The sequence below is a fragment of the Ranitomeya variabilis genome, chromosome 1 (assembly GCF_051348905.1).
Source record: "Ranitomeya variabilis isolate aRanVar5 chromosome 1, aRanVar5.hap1, whole genome shotgun sequence".
In the NCBI taxonomy this organism is placed as follows: Eukaryota; Metazoa; Chordata; class Amphibia; order Anura; family Dendrobatidae; genus Ranitomeya; species Ranitomeya variabilis.
The window spans coordinates 1,096,235,222-1,096,249,861 of record NC_135232.1 but is presented as its reverse complement, the minus strand read 5'-3'; positions in this window follow the sequence as shown (position 1 = coordinate 1,096,249,861).

The following is a 14,640-nucleotide window of genomic DNA, read 5'->3' as shown; positions in this document are numbered from 1 at the left end:
GTTGGTGATGAAATATCTTCATATAAACAGTGACATATTCTATTAAATTAAATATAAATTTATATAGCAATTATCAGGAATCATCATGGCTCGCTCATCGAGAAGCTGATAAGATGGCTCAGAAAACGTCTGCACTTAACACAAAAAACATGTACAAAAATGCAGTTGTTGTCTTCCAGAAACAGTGCCACCCTTACCTATTGGCTGTGTGTGGTATTGCAGCTCAGATCCATTTAACCCCTTCCCGACATCTGACGGTATAGTACGTCACATGTCGGGACCCCCGCTTTGATGTGCGCTCCGGCGGTGAGCGCACATCAAAGCCAGGACATGTCAGCTGTTTTGAACAGCTGACATGTGCCCGCAATAGGCGCGAGCAGAATCGCGATCTGCGCGCGCCTATTAACTAGTTAAATGCCGCTGTCAAACGCAGACAGCGGCATTTAACTACCGCATCCGGCCGTGCGGCCGGATATGAGCGTATCGCCGACCCCCGTCACATGATCGGGGGTCGGCGATGCTCCTCCATTGTAACCATAGAGGTCCTTGAGACCTCTATGGTTACTGATTGCCGGTGGCTGTGAGTGCCCCCCTGTGGTCGGCGCTCACAGCACACCTGCAAATCTGCTGTGTAGCAGCGATCTTATGATCACTGCTGCATAGCAGAGCCGATCGGGCTGTGCCTGCTTCTAGCCTCCCATGGAGGCTATAGAAGCATGGCAAAAGTAAAAAAAAAAAGTTTTTAAAAATGTGAAAAAAATAAAAAAAATATAAAAGTTTAAATCACCCCCCTTTCGCCCCAATCAAAATAAATCAATAAAAAAAAACCCCAACCTACACATATTTGGTATCGCCGCGTTCAGAATCGCCCGATCTATCAATAAAAAAAAAAGAATTAACCTGATCGCTAAATGGCGTAATGAGAAAAAAATTCGAAACGCCAGATTTACGTTTTTTTGGTCGCCACGACATTGCATTAAAATGCAATAACGGGCGATCAAAAGAACGTATCTGCACCAAAATGCTATCATTAAAAACGCCAGCTCAGCACGCAAAAAATAAGCCCTCACCTGACCCCAGATCACGAAAAATGGAGACGCTACGAGTATCGGAAAATGGCGCAATTTTGTTTTGTTTTGTGTTTTGCAAAGTTTGGAATTTTTTTTCACCACTTAGGTGAAAAATAACCTAGTCATGTTAGGTGTCTATGAACTCGTAGTGACCTGGAGAATCATAATGGCAGGTCAGTTTTAGCATTTAGTGAACCTAGCAAAATAGGCAAGCAAAAAACAAGTGTGGGATTGCACTTTTTTTGCAATTTCACTGCACTTGGAATTTTTTTCCCGTTTTCTAGTACACGACATGCTAAAACCAATGATGTCGTTCAAAAGTACAACTCGTCCCGCAAAAAATAAGCCCTCACATGGCCAAATTGACGGAAAAATAAAAAAGTTATGGCTCTGGGAAGGAGGGGAGCGAAAAACGAAAACGGAAAAACAGAAAAAGCTCCGGGGGTGAAGGGGTTAAAGGAACATTAAACACAGAAATTGTAAAAAAAAAAAAAAAAAAAAAAAGCACATCAATTACAACCTTAGTCTCCCACTTTTTTAACGTAGGAGTATATCTGTATATTCTTCGAGAGGTTTAGAAAAAGCATCTCTATGGTTAAAAAAAAGACATGGAGTGAAAGAGAATGCTGCTGTTGCAGCAAGCTACATCTGTAGGAGGAACCTAATATGAGGACTGAAAACAAGAGGCAAACAGTCTGTGATGGAGAATGGAGTATGGGGAGCCAGGGACAGACATATCATTGGTGAAACCTGTGCAGCCACATGGGGGTCCAAGAAGTAAAGGAGTTTACTACCACCTCCAAAGCAGAAGGAATTATGCATTATGGTGAGCTATTGGACTGCAAAGGGCCAATATATTTTCTTGCACAAGGACCTTCTGTCTCTGTCCACCAGTGTGCGGAGCAGTATCTGTGAGAAAAAGTGCAAGATGGTGACCAGCTGTTAGAAACAGAGAGAAGAGAGCAGCATGGGGGGCACTCTTTGAATGGCTGAGGTCAATAGAGAACAGTCTATACGTAAAGTGGAGCTATGGGGGCTGACTGCCAGAAAGTAGGCGAGTAAGGAGAGATGGAGTAGTTGTAAGAGGAGATGATGGTAGCCCTAAAGAGCCCATATTGATGTCTCAATAGTGCGGAAAGGCTGCCACCTACTGGGTAGACGGGATCATATGGATCCAACCGGTTAGGTGCCTTGGATGATGAAGTTCTGGATTTAAATGTCCTGCACGACAAACCATGGAGTGACTTGGCGCCAAGGAAATGAGTGGGGCCAGAGATTACACTGAAGCCAGTGTAACAGGCCTCAGCGGAGAATGTGTGCCAACAGGGTGTTGGCCGCTGTCAGACAGAGACTGGATGACTTCCAGTGAGATCCAAAGACCTGACTACGCTGGTCAAGACCTGAGAACCAGATCTATGCCTGTCAAAACCCAGAGCCCAGACTGCACTAGTAAAGGTGTGAAACCCCAATATGTGCCGGTCAAAGTCCAGAGGCCAGGCGACGGCATCCAGGAGCTGAATCCCAGCCCTCTTTCCCCTAGGCCCCGGAGATACCCACTGACTGTCAAGCACCAAAGATCCAAAATGAGACACTAGTGAGATGGGCCGTCACTTCCTACACCAACATACGGTTTAGGGGTCAGCCTGGGCAAGGACAACTGGTAGGGTGGGGGTCGGCTGCAGCGAAGGAGGCTAATCATTCCAGGAGGGGCAGTTTATGGGAGGGAAGACATGGGGAGAATTCTGTAATAAGAGGAGGAGACCAAAAGGAACCCTCTGCGAGAAAAGAATGAGCATTGGAAGCATCCACTGGAAGTACACTGGCTACCCATTCACTACAGGGTCCAGTATAAACTCATCTCTCTCACCCACAAAGCTCTCCACAGTTCTGCACCGCCTTATATCTCCTCTCTCATCTCTGTCTATCGCCCTACATGTGCCCTCCGTTCTACAAACGACCTAAGACTAACATCCCCCGTAATCTGAACCTCGCACCTCCGTCTACAAGACTTCTCTCGTGCTGCGCCAGCTCTCTGGAATGCACTTCCCCAGACGATCAGACTGATACCTAGACCCGACCTATTCAAGCGCGCTTTGAAAACCCATCTCTTCAAACAAGCCTACCACATCAACTACTCAGTAAACTAACTTTGCCCTGTTCCCTCCTTCCAAATATTATTCTGAATCTGCACCCTACTATTCATCTGTCTCCACACCCTCCATGCACATGATAACTGCACTTGATACTTGACTATTGCACTTAAACACACGGGCTGATGACCGGATCATGCAGATTTATATGAAAATCCCTATGTATTATAATTGCCAGACCTGAAATAACAAGCACTTTTCACCTATTGTGTCCCCCCCCCCATATCCTTGTAGATTGTAAGCTTGCGAGCAGAGACCTCACCCCTAATGTCACTGTTTAAATTGTCTTAACTTGTATTGAATTTATTGTCTGTACATGTCCCCGCTTAATTGTAAAGTGCTGCGGAATATGTTGGCGCTATATAAATAAAAATTATTATTATCCCGTGAGAGGAGAAATGAGGATTGGAGCATGAGAGAAGGGTGCAATTGGGGCAGACAATAAGGGATATGACATCGAACCATGTAGAAGGAGGACATTGGCAGTCTGTCAAAAGAGGGCATGGGGAGCAGTCTGCATGAGAAGGTCATTATAGGAATCTGTCTTTAGAGGGGCATGAGGAGCAGTTTATGAGTAACGAGGGACTAGAGAAAGCAGCTTGTGAGCAAGCAAGGGGAGCAATCTGTGTGTAAGAAAGAGGGCAACACGGGCAGCAGTTTGTATGAGGAAGAGGGCAACACTGGCAGCAGTCTGTGTAAGAGAAGGCATAGAGAACTGTCCATGTGAAAAAAGAAGATGGAGGAGCAGACTGTTTGATAAAGAGAGCGCACAGGGCAGCATTGTCAATGGATTACCCAGGGCCATCTTGACATTGGATTAAATCTTTTTATATAGTGAGGAGCACTTTGCCTGAGATTGAAACAGTAATGTTCTTATAAAGTGCAGGAATGTCAGTTGTCATATTTACCTGTATCTAAAAAAATTGGGTTAACATGGATTTACGTTTATGTATTAAAAGCACAAGAAAGTGGTAAAAATGTAAATTATAATCTAATTTTTATATTTAAAACCTCATATAGGACATAAATATACAGTACACTGTACAAATGTGTTATTAAATAAGTTTTATCATTTGTCTACTTCCCTTTGACATCAATTTTTAAACCTTTTTTCACTTTTTGACCACATCACGACTCTTTAAAAAATGATGGTATAGTGTAAATATTTAGTAAGATAATGTTTTCATGTACTTAGACCACATGGACGAATGCTGAATGATAGAATACATGTAGAAAGGACCCTATATTGAAAACTACTGTATACCCCAGAAGGAATGTATCTAGGGGTAGTATTTTGGCTCCTTGTTTTGTTTTATTGTTTTTGTTTGTTTGCTTACTGTAAAGCAGGATTTTTTTTTTTAAATGTAATTGCTTTACTAATGTGTGATTTATGGGATTTATGGATTAAATTATGCTTTTATTTGATCATTTTGGAATGCCACATTCTAAAGGTTACTTAAATCATTTCTTTTTCTACTTTGAACAAAAAATTGTATTTCTTTTTTTTAGGGGGCGCATATGAGTAATGTTTAACAAAATGACTTTTTTTGTACGTTTTCTGCAGTTAAAAATTGGAAAGATAGAGAGAAAAGCATTTTTTTTTTTGCTATTTAACATAATTAGTTTGGCCAGAGTAATTTATCACTCAAAATGACCCTGCACACTTCTGAGTATAATGATGCCAAATATGTGCACTATGCCTCACCTACCTCAACGCTATAAAGCCCAAGAACAAAGGTCTCCTTTTTTTCTAGCACAACACTTACCCTTATATATCTGCATATGGGCACAAAACACCAGTATACAGTATTTTTTTATTATAAGAGCAAATAGGCAGGGGGCTCCAGAGGACCAAACTATGGATTAAGTGCTACATGTATTCTATGATAATGACAAATTATTTTTTTTTTCACATAAAATGGGGCTGTATCACGGAAAATAATATCTTTCTACACAAGTGAGTTGGTTAAGGTGTTAAAAAAATAATTCATAAAAAAATATATTTATATTATTTATTTATAACTCCTTTTCCACACCTCACAGTAGATTCAATCTACGGGGATTTCCTTTCACACGATCTGCAGTGAGTTCATCTGGGGGGTTTAACACAGCAAAAGATTTTTCCCTTCTCACGCCTGCCCCTGCACTTTTCATTCAATATTTTTTTTATTATTTTTCCACTACACATCAGGTTTTTCCTGATTTTCTCTTTAAACTTCATACTTTATTAGTTGACTAATCTTTATATTATCCATTGATGTTTTTCTATATTAACACAACTAAAACAAGGAATATTTCTGGAGGCTTATATCTATTTTTTTGTTAACAATCAAAAATATTTTGTTATTTGAGAAATTGCACTCTTTTTTTCAATGTACATTTATTTTCTACAGTTGTTTTCTTTTAGTGCTCATGTTTGATTATTTGGACAATTTAAGGCTATTCTCTGCTACTTTAAAGTATTTTAAAATGAGTCAACAATAAACCAACTTGTTTAAGCCAAGTCTAGGAACGTGTTGTGATTTCAAAATGCGTTTGGTTATGGTGTTATGCTTCATCATGCCCTCCCACACATTTTGGTGTATCCTGACACTTATATTTTTTAATCTTCTACAATAAAGAATATATTTTAATCATTGACTGGATTGGAAGCTGGATCGCTTTTTCTTTTATGCATTCATCAGACTCTTGTAAGGTGCACAGTGCGGTAGTCAGGGGCGAGGGGCTGTTGTTGCGACGCCCACCAGGGCTGTGGGGTACTCGGACAGTTCTTTGGGGAAGTCACGGACTGTGACCCGACTCCGTGGCCCTGGGTGTGCAATAAGAATGTAAGAATGGGGAAAGTTATATGGGATTGATTCATGATCCCACCCGTGGTGTTCGGCAAGGGATGGCCAATGCTGTGGTTCATGGTGATGCAGCAAAGATGGTACAGCTCCCCACGGGTAGAGCGGGGCCCCAGGGCAGATAAAGGGTAAATTCAATGATGATACTTGTTGTAGTACTGGGCAGGTGACTCAGCGGGGTGCAGTCTTCACACTTTACTCACAGTTTTTGGGTTACAAACACCAGCCGGGTGCTGTGTCCTCCGGGTCAGTGGTCCAGCCAGCTCTCAGGTAGTTTGGGTGCACTTTTTCGGGACCCCCTTTTTGTGTACCTTTTCAGGTCATCTCTCTCTGCGCAGGCTCTCACTCTCCTGCACTGCGCCTTACACACAGTGTCCCAAACCAGCAGCCTCAGGTCCTGTCAGGCGACGTCTTCCTGGTCCCCTTGACCTTATGTAGCTGCCTTTTTAGCGATTATGTGTAGATTTGGCTGTGGAACATACAGACACCACAGCCTCTGATTTGCTAGCTGAGTCCTACAGTCTCTCCACTAGTCTGGGGAAGGTCACCACTGCAACCTGGTCCCTCCACCCGACTACGGTTGGCGTGGATTCGGGCACCACTGGAGGATTCCTTATGTGGCTGCCTTTTTAGGGATTATGTGTAGATTTGGCTGTGGCACATATAGACACCATAGCCTCCGATTTGCTAGCTGAGTCCTACAGTCTTTCCACTAGTCTGGGGCAGGTCACCACTGCAACCTGGTCCCTCCACCCGACTACGGTCAGCGATGATTTGGGCACCACGTGAGGATTCCTCACTTCCCTGGCCTCTATGATCCCTTCTCTCTGGAGCTACTCTCTGACTCCTCCTCTCACTCCTCTCACAGACTGACTACTCTCTGCTCACTCCCGTTTCCATGACAACACTTCACTCCCAACTGTCACTTTCTCCACCCACACCCTCTACCTAGTTCCCCCTCCAGCCTGAGATGGGGTCCTCCCTAAATAGGGTCAGCCCAGATCCCCTGACCTGGAGTGGTGTGGTGTTGGATGCTAAAGTGCGGGTACTGGTTAGTGCCCCCTCCTTACCCGAGAGTGGGGTACCACAACTCTGGATGAGGTGCAGTACCCCTGTGGTGACTGGACCCTCAGGGGCACCACATTGTTCTCCCACACCTTGGCAGCCTACAAATAAACGGTGTCCCAATTCTCCTGTGCTATGTGTATGGTGCATAAGACTCACGTTTTGGTCACAGGCCTCTGCTCTCTCCAATTCTTCAACTTCTGGAACCACCGAACACACATTAGGGGACATCAAATTCGTTTTATAATAAAGAAGTTTACTTAACTGTCCATTTTCATTATATTGAAACACTCAGTCTTGGGCACAAACTTTTCCAGTTTCAAAGTTGATAGCACAGCACGTTCTGATGTTCGCTTTCCCTGAGCTATCCCTTTCCTCACTGGCATCTCTGGTCCCTGGGATACTCCATCCGGCTCTGTAGTTTCCATGAGTCCCATCCCAACTCCGTTATGCGATACCCCATTTGACTTCCTCTCATAGGAAGATATTGAGGCACGCTTCGCAGTCCCTCAGTTAGACCGTAGGTACCTGATGTTCCAGGAATGTCCATCCCAAGTTTATGGCTGACGTTCTCTTTTGGCTGAACAGCTCGTGCTCATCGTGTTTTCAGACCTCCAACAACTGCTGTTATCTCTCCATCTAATCTCTTAAGGTACCTTCACACTAAACGATATCGCTAGCGATCCGTGACGTTGCAGCGTCCTGGCTAGCGATATCGTTTAGTTTGACATGCAGCAGCGATCAGGATCCTGGTGTGATATCGCTGGTCATTGAACAAAGTTCAGAACTTTATTTGGTCGTCAGACCGGCGTGTATCGTCGTGTTTGACACCAAAAGCAACGATACCAGCGATGTTTTACACTGGTAACCAGGGTAAACATCGGATTACTAAGCGCAGGGCTGCGCTTAGTAACCCCATGTTTACCCTGGTTACCAGTGTAAAATGTAAAAAAAACAAACAGTACATACTCACCTTCGCATCCCCCGGCGTCTGCTTCCCACACTGACTGAGCGCCGTAAAGTGAAAGTGAAAGCACAGCGGTGACGTCACCGCTCTGCTGTTAGGGCCGGCGCTCAGTCAGTGCAGGAAGCGGACGCCGGGGGACGCGAATGCAAGTATGTACTGTTTGTTTTTTTTACATTTTACGCTGGTAACCAGGGTAAACATCGGGTTACTAAGCGCGGCCCTGCGCTTAGCAACCCGATGTTTACCCTGGTTACCCGGGGACCTCGGCATCGTTGGTCGCTGGAGAGCGGTCTGTGTGACAGCTCTCCAGCGATCAAACAGCGACGCTGCAGCGATCGGCATCGTTGTCGCTATCGCTGCAGTGTCGCTTAATGTGAAGGTACCTTTAGTCTGGCTGCACTAACCAGGAAGTGTCCCTCTTGTTAACTATCCCTGCCCCTCCCACACTGGAGCTGTTCCTGAACACAGTTTCTATCCTAAGCCTGCCTACTTCCAGAACTTATTGTACCCACCACTGTACTATACCCAATCCTATCTTATAGCTAAATCTTAACCTATGTCCCATGTACATATCTTATCCTTTCCCTATATCTAATATATTTATCAGAACACATTGAGTCATCCACATATTATAGCAATACACTAACCGTGCACCGTGGCGCCTATAAGGTTCTATGCAATATAAAACATTTTTTCATATACACAGGTAATAACCATTTTTCTAATCAAGGGAGAAGCACATGACTGTCCTGGTCACCCTCTTACATGCTGTGCAATGGCGTTGATCACGTTTCGCTTTTTTATTTTTATTTATCTTTATTTTGCCTTTTATTTTAATTTATGTAATTCCAGTTTTCTCCTATTGGAAGATTACAGACAACAGTAATGCAATGCAGGCTGGCCATTTATTCATTTTTAGCGGTCTCAGAATTAGAACATATGTACTCCCAATACTGAGTGATTCCATGCCAATGTAAGAAAACTTTGGGGAATGACGTTCCCTCAATAAATGCAGCTATTTATGCTAGTTTTGTGTTTAGCAAATTTTGTGAAAGTGAGCAGATATAAAAATTTAAACTAGAATTTAAAAAATGAGTCATTCCTTTCCAAGTAAATCCCTGAAATGTTTTTCGCACAGAAGTCTCAGTCCAGACTTACTCTAAATTCACTGTCCAGAATGATTCAAAACGTTCTTTGTGGTATTCACTCAAGTCCATTACCCACGTGGTGTCCTGGCCGGCTTTGATTTATTATCTATAGCACGAGCAGCAGAACACATGTCTGAAGCGGAGATGGAGAAGCTCTTTTGTATGAGGGTTTATAATCACGCTTTACGATGTATACATCTCGGCACTTATCAGAAGGAGAAGGACACAGTATATTTCATCGTCACTGAAAGCTCTTCAACGTTTGTTTGTTTTGTTCTATCTAATCTTTGTTATGTGACAGAATGAAGTGTAGAAAGTGAAATTCATAATTGTACGTCAATGAGTTCACTGGTGGACATAGACATAAGACGGCCCCTGTGCATGAACAGTATATGAGCTCTTTGTTGTCCAATAGTTAAATATAATGCGCAATTCCACCTGGTTTGGAGGCAGAAATGGGCCCCCTTATCTTTTGGGACCCTGTGTGGCTACACAGGTTGCACAAATGGTATGCCCGCCCTTGAATGAGTTCAATGCTCTGAAAAAGACTCTGGACTCTACATTACATGATAGCAGCACATTCATGAAACATTTGGTGATATAATATATTTCTACAAAATATCTGACTAACCCACCAGAGGGGAACATGATTTTTTATGTGTGACTCGATTAAGTGTCCACCTAAGGCTAGATTCACACATCCATCCAGGTGAGTGTTTCCAGCCAAGTGAAATGAACTGATTTTTTTTCTCATGTGTCATCCTCGTTGCTTCCAGTTTTTCTCTTCTGTTTTCTTTATCACTCAAGCAAAACCCTTGAAAGGGGACATGCTTTTATTCAAGTTTATCGTTAAGAAACAGATTTGTGAGACACCGATGAAAAACGGAAGCCAATGGGAAGCTGTCTGATTTGCATCTGCTTCTCATGGATCTCCACAGACTTAAATGGCCAAGTCTGATCTGCAGATTGAATCGGAATAGGACATGCTCTGAAAATCACAAATCCCTCTCTAAGATATATGATTTTAACAGATGTGTTTAAACATCCATTCTACTCTATGAATCCAGATGCTGCCCTCTCAAAAAATGGACAGGCTCTCGGGTGTGTCACATGGACATGAGAATGTAGTCTAACCAATATTCCTTTGGCTATAGCACAAGAAGACAGGAGGATGAAGGCTGAACCAAGTTTGACACCTAATAAAGCATTGTCCCATTGGTCCAGCAAAATCAAATCTTATTTAAAACAAACTTTGATGTCAACCTGGTGCCACTAATGTCTGTTTTCCTGTACATGAACATTGGACCTTCATGAAGACCCCCACTGGTGGACATAAGACCCCAATACTTGCACACCCAAGTTGACAGAGACTATACCAAAACTTAACCCAGCAAGAAGTACGGTGCCGCAACAAAAACACTGAATTAGAAAAGCTGGATGGCTTACCCCCTACTGTAGGAATTATGTATCGTGACAGACAGACCATTATTACCATATTAAATAATTCCATCACGACAGGGTCTGTAGACTGGCGCATAGGAAATGTGATGCAACATTCAAAAAGAGGTAAAAAACTGAGCCTGGAAATTATAGGATGGTAAGTTTTAATTCTAGCCTTGAAGGTTTCCTAAGAGATGCTATACTGGAGTATCTCAATAAGAATAACCTCATGATGACCCAACATCAACATGGGCTTATGAGGGATTGGTCCTGTCAACCTGATCTGATCAGCTGGACAGGTAATTCCCATACTGGACCAGAGTAAGGCTGTGAATATCCTCTGTCTGGCCTTTTCAAAGCTGTTTGATATGATGCCATATAAAATGTTGGTACATAAAATGGACAAAATAGGACTAATATTATATAGGTGCAATTGGGCTACAAACTGGCTCAGTGATAAAACCCAGAAGGTGGTTATTAATGGAACACACTCAGATTAGGTCACAGATAACAATGGCGTGGCATGTATTATTGACTTTGTAGGGGCATAGTGAGGGGAATTTCAATATTTGTAGATGATGCCAAACTCTGTAAGGTAATCAACACAGAGGAGAATAATTTAACCCCTTAACGACCAGAGGTATTTTTGGTTTTGCATTTTCATTTTTTTGCTCCCCGTCTTCCCAGAGCCATAACTTTTTTATTTTTTGGTCAAAATGGCCATGTGAGGGCTTGCTTTTTTGTGGGGAGAGTTGTAATTTAGAATGACACCATTGGTTTTAACATATCATGTACTGGAAAACAGGAAAAAAATTCCAAGTGCGGTGAAATTGCAAAAAAGTGCAATCGCACGGTTGTTTTTTGTTTTTTTTAATCATGTAAACTAAATGCTAAAACTGACCTGCCATTATGATTCAACAGGTCATTACGAGTTCATAGACATGAAACATGTCTAGGTTCTTTTATATTTATGTGGTGAAAAAAAAATTCCAAGTTTGTTAAAAAAAATAAAAAATGGGCCGTTTTCCGATACCCGTAGCATCTCCATTTTTTGTGATCTCAGGCGGCGCTCTAAATGTTGTAAACCTTTTTTCACCTGTAGGTTAAAAATGTTTAGTACACCCCTAGAGCAATTCCTTGATGGCTCTAGTTTCCAAAATGGGGTCATTTACTGTATGGGGGTTTCTGCTGTTTTGGTACCTTAGGGTCTCTGCAAATGAGACATGGTGTCTGCAATCTATTACAGCCAAATTTACACTTACATTTATCCCAAATAGCCCTTCTTTCCTTTGGAGTTCTGCCATTTGTTCGAACAGAACTTCTGTACTACATGTGAGGAGGACATTTCTTTTAAACGCCAGTTCTGGCCCAGTGTGCCAATATAGTTTCATAGTTTTAAGGTGAAAGGTAGACATCAGTTCATTGAGTTCAACCTATAGCCCAACATGTTGATCCAGTGGAAGGTAAAAACCCCACGAGGTAGATGTTAAATGTCCCATATTAAGTGAAGACTTCCTTCTCGACTCCACATGCGGCAATCATATTAGTTCCCTGGATCAATGTCCCATCACAGAATCTAGTGCCCATATCTTGTAATATTATATTTTTCAAAAAAAGCATCCAGACCCTTTTTCAGTGAATCAACCATTACAACATTGTGTGGCACAAAGTTCCTTAACCCCTTAGTGGCAGAAACAATGTTGACCTTATGGACCAAGCCTAATTTTAGAAACTTGAACAGGGTAAAGTTAAGCTGGCCATACACGTTAGATGACAATACTTTGGCCGAACATTTGGCCAACAGCCATCTGAACTAACTCTCCTACACACAAGAGGGCTCGTTTGACAGAGTGCTCTTGCGTTCACTGTGAGAAAGCCGCCAACTGACACATCAGCAGGTGGTTAATCACTGGAAGAACAATGCAACCAGCAATCCAATGTTGGAAATGAGTAATAGACATTTCCATGACATTTATCATCAGCACTACTCATCAGGATCGGCTAACTTTAGTCGAATGTGAATGGGGTCCTCAGCTACAGTTGATTGTGAAACTTCTGTTGGAGCCAGGCTATATATTCTATTATGGCAATGTGAGGAACAGAAGATAACGTCAATGATATAATACCAACAGATACAGTAGTAGTGATATAAGAGGACGCATGGACATAATCAATATGATACTGCTAGCACTAAACTCTCTGAATCTAATAAAGCATTCTCTTTCCCTTAGGAGACATTACAGTCTAGAAGAGAAGCACAATGTCGTTTATTACCTCTTATATCAAGTGGTTTTATTGAGTCATTATTAGGCTACTGACCATAAAGTCGCTAGCCTTGATTCCTGCTCTTTTACTGACACATTTGTCACCAGAACAGGAGGATGTAGAATTTCATTGTATACTATATTTTTTCAACTTTCTGAAATTACATTTAAGATTTTGAGAGTTTCAGTAAGCTCCTTAGCTCAAGTGCGTTCAGACCTTGTAAATCATGTAGCACAATATGGAATTATCAGTTTATGGATTTTCATAACCTCAAACTAAACCCTCTAGTCTGGATGTGGCTAGTTCACCTCAATATTAAGTTGTTACACGCACAATGGTTTAAAAAGCAGAAATATAGGAAAGGATTTGGTTAAGATCCTCAAACAAGAGACCTGGTCAGGAATGTACTGGTCAGAAACATGACTGTCATTAAACAACCCATGGTGTTCGAATAATCAAGTTGGTTATCAAAAATAGGGGGTACGCTATGTGTTTTTTTTTTTAATTATTTATTTATTAGGTTAGACCAGGCTAAAAACACCTGCATTAATGTACTTACAACGCATGCATTAGATGCGGTAAATCCACAGTTTAAAAAAAGCGCAAGTCTATGGGGAAATTCTGCATAGAAGACTGAGCGATCCCGCAAAAGATAATGACATGCCGCAGCTTGGAAAACCACATCAGAGGTAATTTTATGCAGCATAAAAAAGAAGTAAAATGGGCATGCAATAAGGATAAAAAAATAACTTATTTAGTAATACATAAAACCAATTAAAAAGCAAAATTACTGTCAAGGGATACCGTAATGAAACAGTATTATATAATTATAACGTCCCCGTACCAATTAGTACCCTAAGCAAGTCAAATGCTAATCCCAGAAATCAATCCTCAATTAAGATATTACCTGTAACAGAGGTGCTGTGTGTCCGTTCGGCGTCCCCTCACCCCGACACACGTTTCGCCGCCAGCTTCTTCTGGGGGCAAGAAGCTGGAGGGAAAACGCGCATCGGGGTGAGGGGTATTGTGAGCTTTTTAACATCTGCAATAGAGGTCTGGCAATATTATAGCATAAGACTGTTTTTAATATACTGATATATAAATCTGATATAGGCAAAATAAAATAAAGGTGTGAACAGAGCCCAAGGCTATTGTTTGAATATTCCCTCTACCCCATACTGTAAGGAGGAACATTTCGTTGGATTTAAAAAATGTGGTGATTGCTGCCTTTATAGTTAATATGAAGGATTAGATGCATTATATTTCTGAAAATAGAATTTCTGGGAACTTTTGTTGACCCTTAATATATCTTCTTCATTGCTCATTGTTAACAGAAAATGAATTCCTTAATTATCTGAGAAAACCGAAATCACAGAGGGAACGCAAAGAAATGTCGCGTTGGCCATCATTCTATTATAGACTATGAAGTGGCAAATTTCAGGAAAATGCAAAGGGGCTGTTATAATAAAGCCAGGACCTAGATGTGGGGATATAAGTTAATAGTAAAGGCTTAACATAAGAAGTGAAATTGAATTTTTATACACAAGAGAAATTATACCATATTTCATAATTAACTGCGACAGGAAAACAAGGATGGAGAAATTCATTACTCACAAACAGGGGTAATTGATGTGTGCAGGAAGGGTTCACGGCTCTTAGAAAGAACAAAAGAAAACACATTTGCCATAC